At 38.6% G+C, this 9,876-nt stretch overlaps 1 protein-coding gene across 1 annotated transcript in view; it reads left to right on the top strand.

Moving 5' to 3' along the window:
- Nucleotides 1–952: 952 nt before the first annotated feature.
- The window catches only part of LOC120420147 (protein gustavus), a 207,830-nt gene continuing 198,906 nt past the window's right edge, over nt 953–9,876 (top strand). The window contains exon 1 of the mRNA XM_039583106.2: nt 953–1,076. The gene's annotated coding sequence lies outside the window, so the exon portion shown is untranslated. The remainder of the gene's footprint in view (nt 1,077–9,876) is intronic.

The raw sequence follows: 9,876 nt of genomic DNA, 5'->3' as shown, positions 1-9,876 counted from the left end.
GGAGAAACCTACTTGCTCACTTCCCATTAAGCTTTTTATCACTTGATTTGTAATAAAAAAAAAAACTTGTTAGAAGTTGTAATTGAATGGCAAAGGTATGATATGCCAACATTAGGTGCACACATGGTATTATTCCCCAAGTAAACTCAAGTTAAGTCACATCGATTTTTCTTTAGAATGCCTTAAATAAAAGTCAACTCACTGACATTTGATTCAAATTACTGTCCCTCGACCCTAGGATTCGCGGAAATGGTTGCGTAATTGAAGTTTATTTTCACCAAGTTTTTTTTTCTTCCACCCTCCCGCCCTCAAACAAACGATTGGGAGGAGCTGGTCATTTGCGGATCGGAAGCTGGAAGTTCGTTCGAAACAATGAAAACGTTACCATTGCCAGGACCCAGGCCAGGTGTCCCCGGATGTGGAACAAGGACGAAAATTTATTATAATTTGAACACGGTGCAGCGCACATCGGGTTGCGGCCAAACGGAATTGATTGGCGGCGGCGGCGGCGGCGACGTCGAAATGCAAATGTGTTCACCACCAGGTCCCCAAGAGGACGGGGTGGTTTGGGTTTGCGGAGGCCACCGGGGAGCGGCCGTTATTGGAAAACCGGTGGTTTCTGGGTTGGTGGTCTGGTGGGGGCGAGAAGAGAATTCAGCTGGGGAAAAATAAATGCTCTTCGTCCGCGGGAGTGATTCAGTTCAATAAATATTTTAATGAAATTATTTACCTTTTATGGCACTTGATTGATGTTTGATATACGCGGGATTATTTTTATACATACTGCTGTCGTCCCATACCCATTAGAGGCTGGAAAGCCTTTGTTTGCGCTCGTGGAAAATGCAATTTCCACGCATGTGGTGAGCTGTTGGGGAAATAAAAATTAAAGCATTAATTGAAAATTGTGCGGTTGCAATTAAATTAAACGAGCTTTTATTTTTATATTTTCCAGATAATGACAACGATGACGGAACATTCCAGTAGATAGTGAAACGGTACCAGCGATCAAAATGGACTTTTCGATGAGCACTCGTTTGTACTGAAACCATGGCTGTCAGCTACGGATCTTGAACAAGGTAATTTTATTGTGATGGGTTGTTGAGCTTCGGATTATCGCATCGAAGTGTTGATAAAATTACAACTGATTCCGACAGCTTTCTGAAGGATTTTGAGTTGATTTTTCAGTCTCGTAAATATTTTTATCCCTCGTCCGATTTTCCATAAGTTTGTTTTTGACAGCGTTTCAATTGGATGTATTGGCTTACAGATATAGGCTTAAGTACATTGCTCATAACTGAAAATAGAATATTTTTTTCAGTGTGGTAGAAATCTGGATAGTGAATAAGCTTACGAAAACATTAAAACGAGTCAAATTAAAAAGCGAGCTTTCCGGTAAAAATATTAACCAGACTAAAAAATCAAGTGTGTCATTTAGAAATTGCCAAAAACCACAAAAAAAAAACATTTTTTTCAACATTTTTATTTTTAAAACCGCTGTAACTTCACAAGGATTGGACATAGAACAATGGTCAATATGGAGACTTATGCGTAAAATTGTCTGCAAAATCGTTTCCCACTATGGATTTAAAAAAATTTTGACGTTTAGACCACTTTTCAAAAAAACAGTTTTAGTAAATGATTTTTGTATTTTTTTAGTAGAGGCAAACTATCCTGCACTTTTCGTGAGACTTTTTGTAACATCTTAGGCTATTTCCTCATAAATTTTAAACGAAAAAAAAATCATGACATTACCCTAAAATTCACATTTTAAACATAAAAATCAAAAAATCTCATAGAAGTGGCGCGTATTTTTATTTCAGTGTATTTTTTTAGCTCGTCCAATTTTTTACAAGTTTGTATTTGACCACTTTTTGATACGATGCAACGGCTTCGAAAGACAGTAAATTTTAAATTACAAAATACAAAAATATTTAAATAACTTGCGCCCTTCTCAGATGTTATTTTCGAGTACAATTGGCTGCATTTACTCCAAATGGCTTATATAGGCCTAGGATAACATGTCTACAAAGTTTCATTGAAATCGGAGAGGGTCGGGTACAAAAATACCAGAAAAAATCCCAATTAGAGTTAAAACTGCTCATAACATAAAATATTATTGACCTAGTATTTTCTAATATCAAAAAATGTTATTCCCAATTTATTTCCATCTGCTCGGGTTAAAAGGTCGAATGGATAAAACGTCTTGATCGTCTTAAAAATTTTTTTTAACGTGAGCAGTTTTTTCAAAAAAAATGTCCTTCTTCGAAAATATTTTGTAAGTTTTTCCATTGACTTAAAACAAACTATTCTTGCATGTTGCGGTATTTTTGAGTTTTCTTTAAAACATGAGCAGTTCTTTTAAAAAAGAGTCAAACTTCTAAATTATTTTGTAAGGTTTATTTATGTTTTTCTTTTATTTCAACCATGGGCAGTTCTTTAAAAAAAAATCCGACTTCTAAAATATTTTGCCTATTTTTTATATTTTCAAAAACATCCTATTCTTGATTGTCTTGATATTTTTGTGAGTTTTACATTTATTTTTTAATTATGAGCAGATCTTAAAAAAAAGTTAGACTTCTAAAGTATAAAAAAAAACTATTTTATATGGTTGTGATCTGGGTGCTGAAACGACATAATCCGTTACGTGATTTTCGAATGCTCCTCGCTGCTCCCCACTAATACAACTGCACTACAGCTGTAAACATAAACAAAGTAGAAGGCTATGTTCAAGCTCAAGCGTGACATATTTTTTGCTGCTGAAGTGACTTGTTTTGAAACATTTTGGATCTGATTCACTAAATTCCACCCACTTCTGACGCATTTTTCGCCACGTGGAAAGCAAAAAAGGGTTCTTTTTACTGCTTTACTGTTTGGTCTACGAACAAAAAATGCGTGAAGCGCCTAATTTTTCAGCGATAACTGTGCTGATGTTACAGTTTTCGCTGAAAAATTAGGTGCTTCATGCATTTTTTGTTCGTAGACTAAACGAAGAGCAGCCAAAAGAACCCTTTTTTGTTTTCCACGTGACGAAAAAATGCGTCAGAAGTGGGTGGAATTTAGCGAATCAGAAGAGCAACCGAATGGAAGTTCCATGATTGTGTATCTTTGAAGCGCAGTGATAATATCGGAGTATGATTATTCAATATTATTTGGCTGGTGCCATTCAAAGTTATTGATAATTCGTCGCAAACATTTTAAAAAGCGTCATAAACATAGGTTTTGCATGAGACATTCTTATTGAAATGTTAGCGACGAATTGGGCCAATCTTGATTTCAAGTATCTTTTTAAGATTTATTGACTTCGAATACCTCAAAAACCCGACGCCATCGACTTATATTTTCCTGACAAAATATTTGAATTATAGATCGATTACAATACTTGCCGCTTCTTGGTATCATTTTGCAAACAGTGAATTGGTTCCGCTTTGACAGTTCTAAATTGAGGCCGCTTTGCGAACCACTATTCTGCACCCAGGTTGTGATATTTTTGAGAGTTTTTTAATTCTTTCAAACATAAAGCAAAGTAATCCACTTTAACGACCCCCGGGTCTTTTGTGGTCTCTGTTGCAAGTTTCTGCTCATTTCTAGGCGTCCGAAGGTTATGTGTGGTGAGTCACCCAAAACCTCTTTTACGCAAAAGGACCGACGTTTTACTTCCCCATCCGATATACGGCGTAATTAAGCAAATCTCATCTCAAAAAATGCCACCGGGTCCGTCTGGGACTGAACCCAGGCCATACTGGGGTGAGAGATTATCACGCTGACCACACTACACAGCAAAAAAAATCATGGTAAATTTATATCTGGGAAGGGGTACATCTTTTATGTCAGAAAAAATGTGTAATTTTACCACTTTTCAGTCTAAATTAAGGTAAATTTACATCATTAAAGAGGTAATATTCAACCTTCCAAAATTACACCTTCCAAATTAACATAATTTTTTACTGTGTACACCACCGGACACGGCTCTATCAAACATAAGTAGTTCATTAAACAAAATGTCTTCTAAAATTTTTTATGCGTATTTTTATGCATTCGACCTTTTGGCATTCGACTTTTGTTCATTCGACCTTTGTCATACATTCGTAAAAAATATTACATAACAGTTTTGAGTACAAAAAAGCGCTAGAAATCATTTTGTATTTCAGATTTACAAAGCATTTTTTTAAAGCAGAAATAATACCACACAATTAGAAAAATCTCGGTAAGGTTACTTAAATAAATGTTCGATTGAATAACTATGACTTAATTGGAATCGAGTCCACGTTTGAGAATCGTCTTAATCTATTTATGTGTAGAATTACAAAAACACTATCAATCTCGGTTTTTAATTGCATGTTTACGAAAATGGGACAATTATGCGTAGAACGGCAGTATAATGTATGTATGTTTGTATGTATGATCCCCATACCCGCAGGCAACTTGGTCCCGAAACACATGTGAGCGCTAGATGAACAATTCGATCATCTTTTACTCCGTAATCTGTACACCCACGTGCATAAGTTTTTTTGCACGAATTTTAGTGCTACAAATACCGGCGCATAATAGTGCTACAAACACCCAGCGCCGGAAATTTGTAGCGGGTGTAGGGACACTTTGCATATACGCCCTTGCTCCCATCACGTCACTGAGGGTATGGAGCGACGAGAAATTAATAAGCATGCCCCCCCCCCCCCAGTCGAACCTTCATTAGAAAAGCAGGCAATCCACAACTCACAGCGAACGACCAAGGGAACACCCTACCGCGTATACAGGGTGTTTGGTTCATGGATGCGGATACTTGGTGGTTCCCTAAAGGACCCCGAAACATGAAAAAAAGTCTTCTACGGCATGGTCGAATTCTCATCCTAAACCGAGTTAAGTAGAATTTACTGTTTTGAGGAGTTTCTACACTAAAATCGATTTATCTCATGATTGTGATCATGAAAAGCTTCGCTTCTGATTTCATGTGAAAGCTGAGTAAATTTCACGATAAAAAATGATTTTTGAAATTTTTTAAACTTTAGTTAAGTCTGCCTACAGAGCCTTTACATTTTTTTCTTGCCCTATTGTTGTTGGTTTTTTGCATTTATTTTGCGTAAATGGCAGGTAAATGGTTTGTTTTATGTATCAAAACGATGCTCCTAGATCCTCTCTACAATTCTCTCTAAATAACCATTTCCCGAATTCTTTTCCTAAAGCCGCTATTTTAATTTTATTGATGAAAAAAATCGAAGCCAGAAAACCTGTCATGGTACCTTAATAAATCAAACCGACGCCTGACAGAGCATCGCGCAAAGCATACTTGATCAACGCGCGCGCGGCCGCATGTTTGCTGGAAGGAGGGTGACAGTTAGAAAACAAACCACGTGTGCCCATTGCATTGTGGAAAAAAGTTCGTTCCAGAATTGTTTCATTACCGGAAGTATTTTGTCTCGCGTTCTTTTGGCAAACAGGTTAAAACAAAAGTTAAGGGACGGCTATTTAAGGGAAAGAAGGTGTTAATTATTAAAATGAGTTAAGATGCAATAGGTCTCGTTGAAGGATTTCCACTGTTATTTAGTGTGCGGATCGTTTGATCCACACAGGTGATACAACAATAAATAATTAAGCTGATTAAACCAAACATTTAAAACAAGCCCATTGACAATGCAAATAAATGTTCAGTTAGCAGGAAGAAGATACTTTGCTTTTTTAGAGTTCTACTTTTTTTACATTACAAAAAGGATAAGTTGGATTGTTTCTTGCGTACATAGGACAAAAGCATACATTTCCATCAAGCACCAAATGTTGGCATATCAACACCCTTTTGTTTATTTAAAACTTTTGAAAGGCGTTTTTAATTGAATAGCTCAATCAAGACCTAATTCGGAATGTGATCATAATTTGATAAAAAATATCGAAAATTTCAAAATAATAGTACATTAATTTATTTTCTGAGAATTTAAGAATTTAAGAATTTAAGAATTTAAGAATTTAAGAATTTAAGAATTTAAGAATTTAAGAATTTAAGAATTTAAGAATTTAAGAATTTAAGAATTTAAGAATTTAAGAATTTAAGAATTTAAGAATTTAAGAATTTAAGAATTTAAGAATTTAAGAATTTAAGAATTTAAGAATTTAAGAATTTAAGAATTTAAGAATTTAAGAATTTAAGAATTTAAGAATTTAAGAATTTAAGAATTTAAGAATTTAAGAATTTAAGAATTTAAGAATTTAAGAATTTAAGAATTTAAGAATTTAAGAATTTAAGAATTTAAGAATTTAAGAATTTAAGAATTTAAGAATTTAAGAATTTAAGAATTTAAGAATTTAAGAATTTAAGAATTTAAGAATTTAAGAATTTAAGAATTTAAGAATTTAAGAATTTAAGAATTTAAGAATTTAAGAATTTAAGAATTTAAGAATTTCAGAATTTAAGAATTTAAGAATTTAAGAATTTAAGAATTTAAGAATTTAAGAATTTAAGAATTTAAGAATTTAAGAATTTAAGAATTTAAGAATTTAAGAATTAAAGAATTTAAGAATTTAAGAATTTAAGAATTTAAGAATTTAAGAATTTAAGAATTTAAGAATTTAAGAATTTAAGAATTTAAGAATTTAAGAATTTAAGAATTTAAGAATTCGGCAGCAATCGGCAGCAAAAGCAGCAGCAGGCAAGCGGAAAGCGGAAGACAGGGCAGAGGATGTTGAGGAAACCGGAATAGGATTTGTGACGCCGAAAACAAGCTTTGCTGAAGCGCTTCGAAAGCGGGTGAAAGTCACGGAGGAGGAGGTCAAAAAGAAACAGGCAAGAAAACCAGATCCAGTCGTTGTCATCAAGCCAAAAGAAGGGGTACAGGTGGAAGACGCGCGAGCAGAGGTGCAGAAGAAAATCAGCGCCAAGAATTTGAATGTTCAACGCGTCACCAGCAGCAAAAATGGTTCAGTTATCGTCGAGCTGAAGGATGAAGCGTCAGTCGGAGTGCTAAAAGCAAGCGTGGATGCTCAGCTAGGAGGTCGATTTGAGGCTCGCTTACGGGAAAGCATGAAGCCGTCGATCAAAATCATCGGAATGAGTGACGAGTTTAGTGAAGAGGAGCTGAGAGCGTCGTTGGTGGAGCAGAATGACGTCTTTGCGAATCTGAAACACTTCAAGTTGCGCAAAACTTTCCAGATCGAGAAGTGGCGCTTTAACAACCATGCTGCATTCGTTGAGCTTGACGCGGAGACATTTTTCAAAGTTTTGGAGCAGGGAAAAGTTAACTGTGGTTGGAATCGGTGTCGTGTTTTCGACGGGCTTCAAGTGACAAGGTGCTACAAATGCAACGGATACGGCCATAAGGGAGCGGACTGCAAGGCCGAGACTTTAGTGTGCCCAATCTGCAGTGAAGACCACGAATGGAAGGACTGTAACGCTGAAACAGAGAAGTGTGCCAACTGCGAGAAACTACGCGTGCAACGCAAACTCAACATTGATGTCAACCACTCGGCTTGGAGCAGCGAATGTCCAGTATTCATCAAAGAGCAGGAAAAACGGAACAAAATGGTGGATTTCACAATCTAGCAACCAAAACAACGCGGAGAAATACTGTACCTGAACATTGCTGGAATAAAATCACATCTTGACGAGCTGAAACTGATGATGCAGAACACAAAACCTAAAATAGTATTTTTGACGGAAACACACTTGACAGAAAAGCACGACCTAGACGAATTTGAGATCCAGAATTACCGATGCAGTTGCTGTCTGTCCAGATCAGCACACACGGGTGGGGTGATGGTGTATGTAGACGACCGCTTGGAGTATGAGATTGTCTCGAATACGGTGGCAGGAGATAACTGGTTCTTGGCGATCGACGTGAAAAGTACAACGCTCAATGGAATCTATGGAGGAATCTACCATTCTCCCAGCAGCAGTGACGTTGATTTCATAGACAGCTTTGAGAGTTGGCTGAGGACGGTCTTCCAGGACTGCAGGACAAATCTACTCGTTGGCGACTTCAACATCCGATGGAACGAACCGGGATACGCACGTGAGCTGAAGAACGTTACCGAAGCCTTAGGGATGAAGCAGATAGTATCAGAACCGACGCGTGTGGGTCCCAGTAGCAGTACAATTATTGACCTTGTCTTTACAAACCTGGAGGGGGTGGAGGCGCGCGTCACTGAAGAGCTTAAGATAACTGATCACGAGACCATCTGTATTCACGTCGGAGAAACCACGATTAACCTACCGGAGCAGAAAAAGAGTTACGTTAGCTGGAAACGGTATACAAAGGAACGACTGCAAGCTGCGCTACGAGCAAAACTGAGGAGAGCTGACGCTGGAGTGACCGTTGGAGAAGCTGCACAAACTTTTGGCTCAACACTGGCGACGGCGGTTGCGGAGCTGACCGATCTATGCAGCAATGACCGGAAAGTCTCAAACGCGTGGTATGGAGAGCAGCTGAGAAACCTGAAAACCGAGCGGGATGATGCCTACAGGACCTTCAAACATACAAAAAGGCTGGATGATTGGAACCTTTACAAAGTGCTTCGAAACCGCTACGTCCGAGGATTGAGATCATCAAAGAACCTGGCAGTAGAAGAGGAAATTCGAAGTTGTCACGGAAATCCCAAGAAGCTTTGGAGAAGCCTGAAATCGCTGATTCGGCCTGGTGGAGAACCTCCAATGGAAATTGTTTTCGAGGGAGCGCGAAGCGAAAGGGAAACGGCGGAACGCTTGAATCAGTTCTTCGTGAAAAGTGTAGAGACAATCCATAGAAACATCCCACCAGCCCAGGTGGAACCAGCAGTAGTACCAGCAGAAGTAAGGGTAAACGAAGATGGCAGCGAGGACTTATTAACGGAGCTTCAACCAATCACCTTGACGAAACTGAAAGAAACAGTCTACTCGTTAAAAGACTGCGCTGGTGTTGATAGCGTGACAAAACGGGTCATGACGGATTCATTTGACGTTGTTGGAGAGCAGCTGTTGGCGATTGTCAACAGATCCCTGGAAAGCGGAGAATTCCCACAACCTTGGAAGCGGACTTTGGTGATACCGATACCTAAGGTACCGAAATCGACGCGCCCGGAAGATCACAGACCAATCAACATCTTGCCACTCTATGAAAAGGTTTTGGAAACTATAGTAAAGGAGCAGCTCCTGGCGTTTGTGGATCGGACGAAAGTTTTACTCGAAGAGCAGTCTGGTTTCCGAAAGCATCACTCCTGTGAGTCAGCGCTCAACCTGTTACTGCTGAAATGGAAACAAGCAATTGAAGAAGGGAAAATTGTCCTATCGGTGTTCGTAGACCTGAAGCGAGCTTTCGAGACCATTGACCGAACCAAACTGAAAGCAGTACTGCGTCGCTACGGTGTTCGCGGTTCAGCGCTCAAATGGTTTAGCAGCTACTTGGACAGCAGAACGCAGGTGACTCGTTACAACGGCTCCACGTCAGCAGCCACGGCAGTAGATCTTGGAGTTCCTCAAGGCAGTGTGCTTGGACCGCTTCTCTTTATTTTATATATCAACGACCTGAAGCAAGCACTGAGACGAGTTCAAGTAAACCTTTTCGCTGATGATACTGTACTGTTTCTGACCGGAACTAGCTTTGAAGAGTGCTTTAACGTGATGAATACTGAGCTTGCCAGTTTTACCGAATGGCTGAGATGGAAGAAACTACAGCTGAATGTCAGCAAAACAAAATGCATGATAGTGACCACACGACCAAGCGACGGCGTAAGCAGAGCGGTTCGGATAGATGGCGAGGAAATCGAGAGGGTCGAGACGATCAAATACCTCGGAGTGATGCTGGACGAAAAATTGAACTTTAATGACCACATTGACTACACAATACGGAAAGCAGCCCGAAAATTTGGAGTACTCTGCAGAATTAACCGTTACCTGACGACTGAAGCCAAAATAGACGT

The sequence above is a fragment of the Culex pipiens genome, chromosome 2 (assembly GCF_016801865.2).
Source record: "Culex pipiens pallens isolate TS chromosome 2, TS_CPP_V2, whole genome shotgun sequence".
Classification (NCBI taxonomy): Eukaryota; Metazoa; Arthropoda; class Insecta; order Diptera; family Culicidae; genus Culex; species Culex pipiens.
This window is presented reverse-complemented; position numbering and strand designations above follow the sequence as displayed.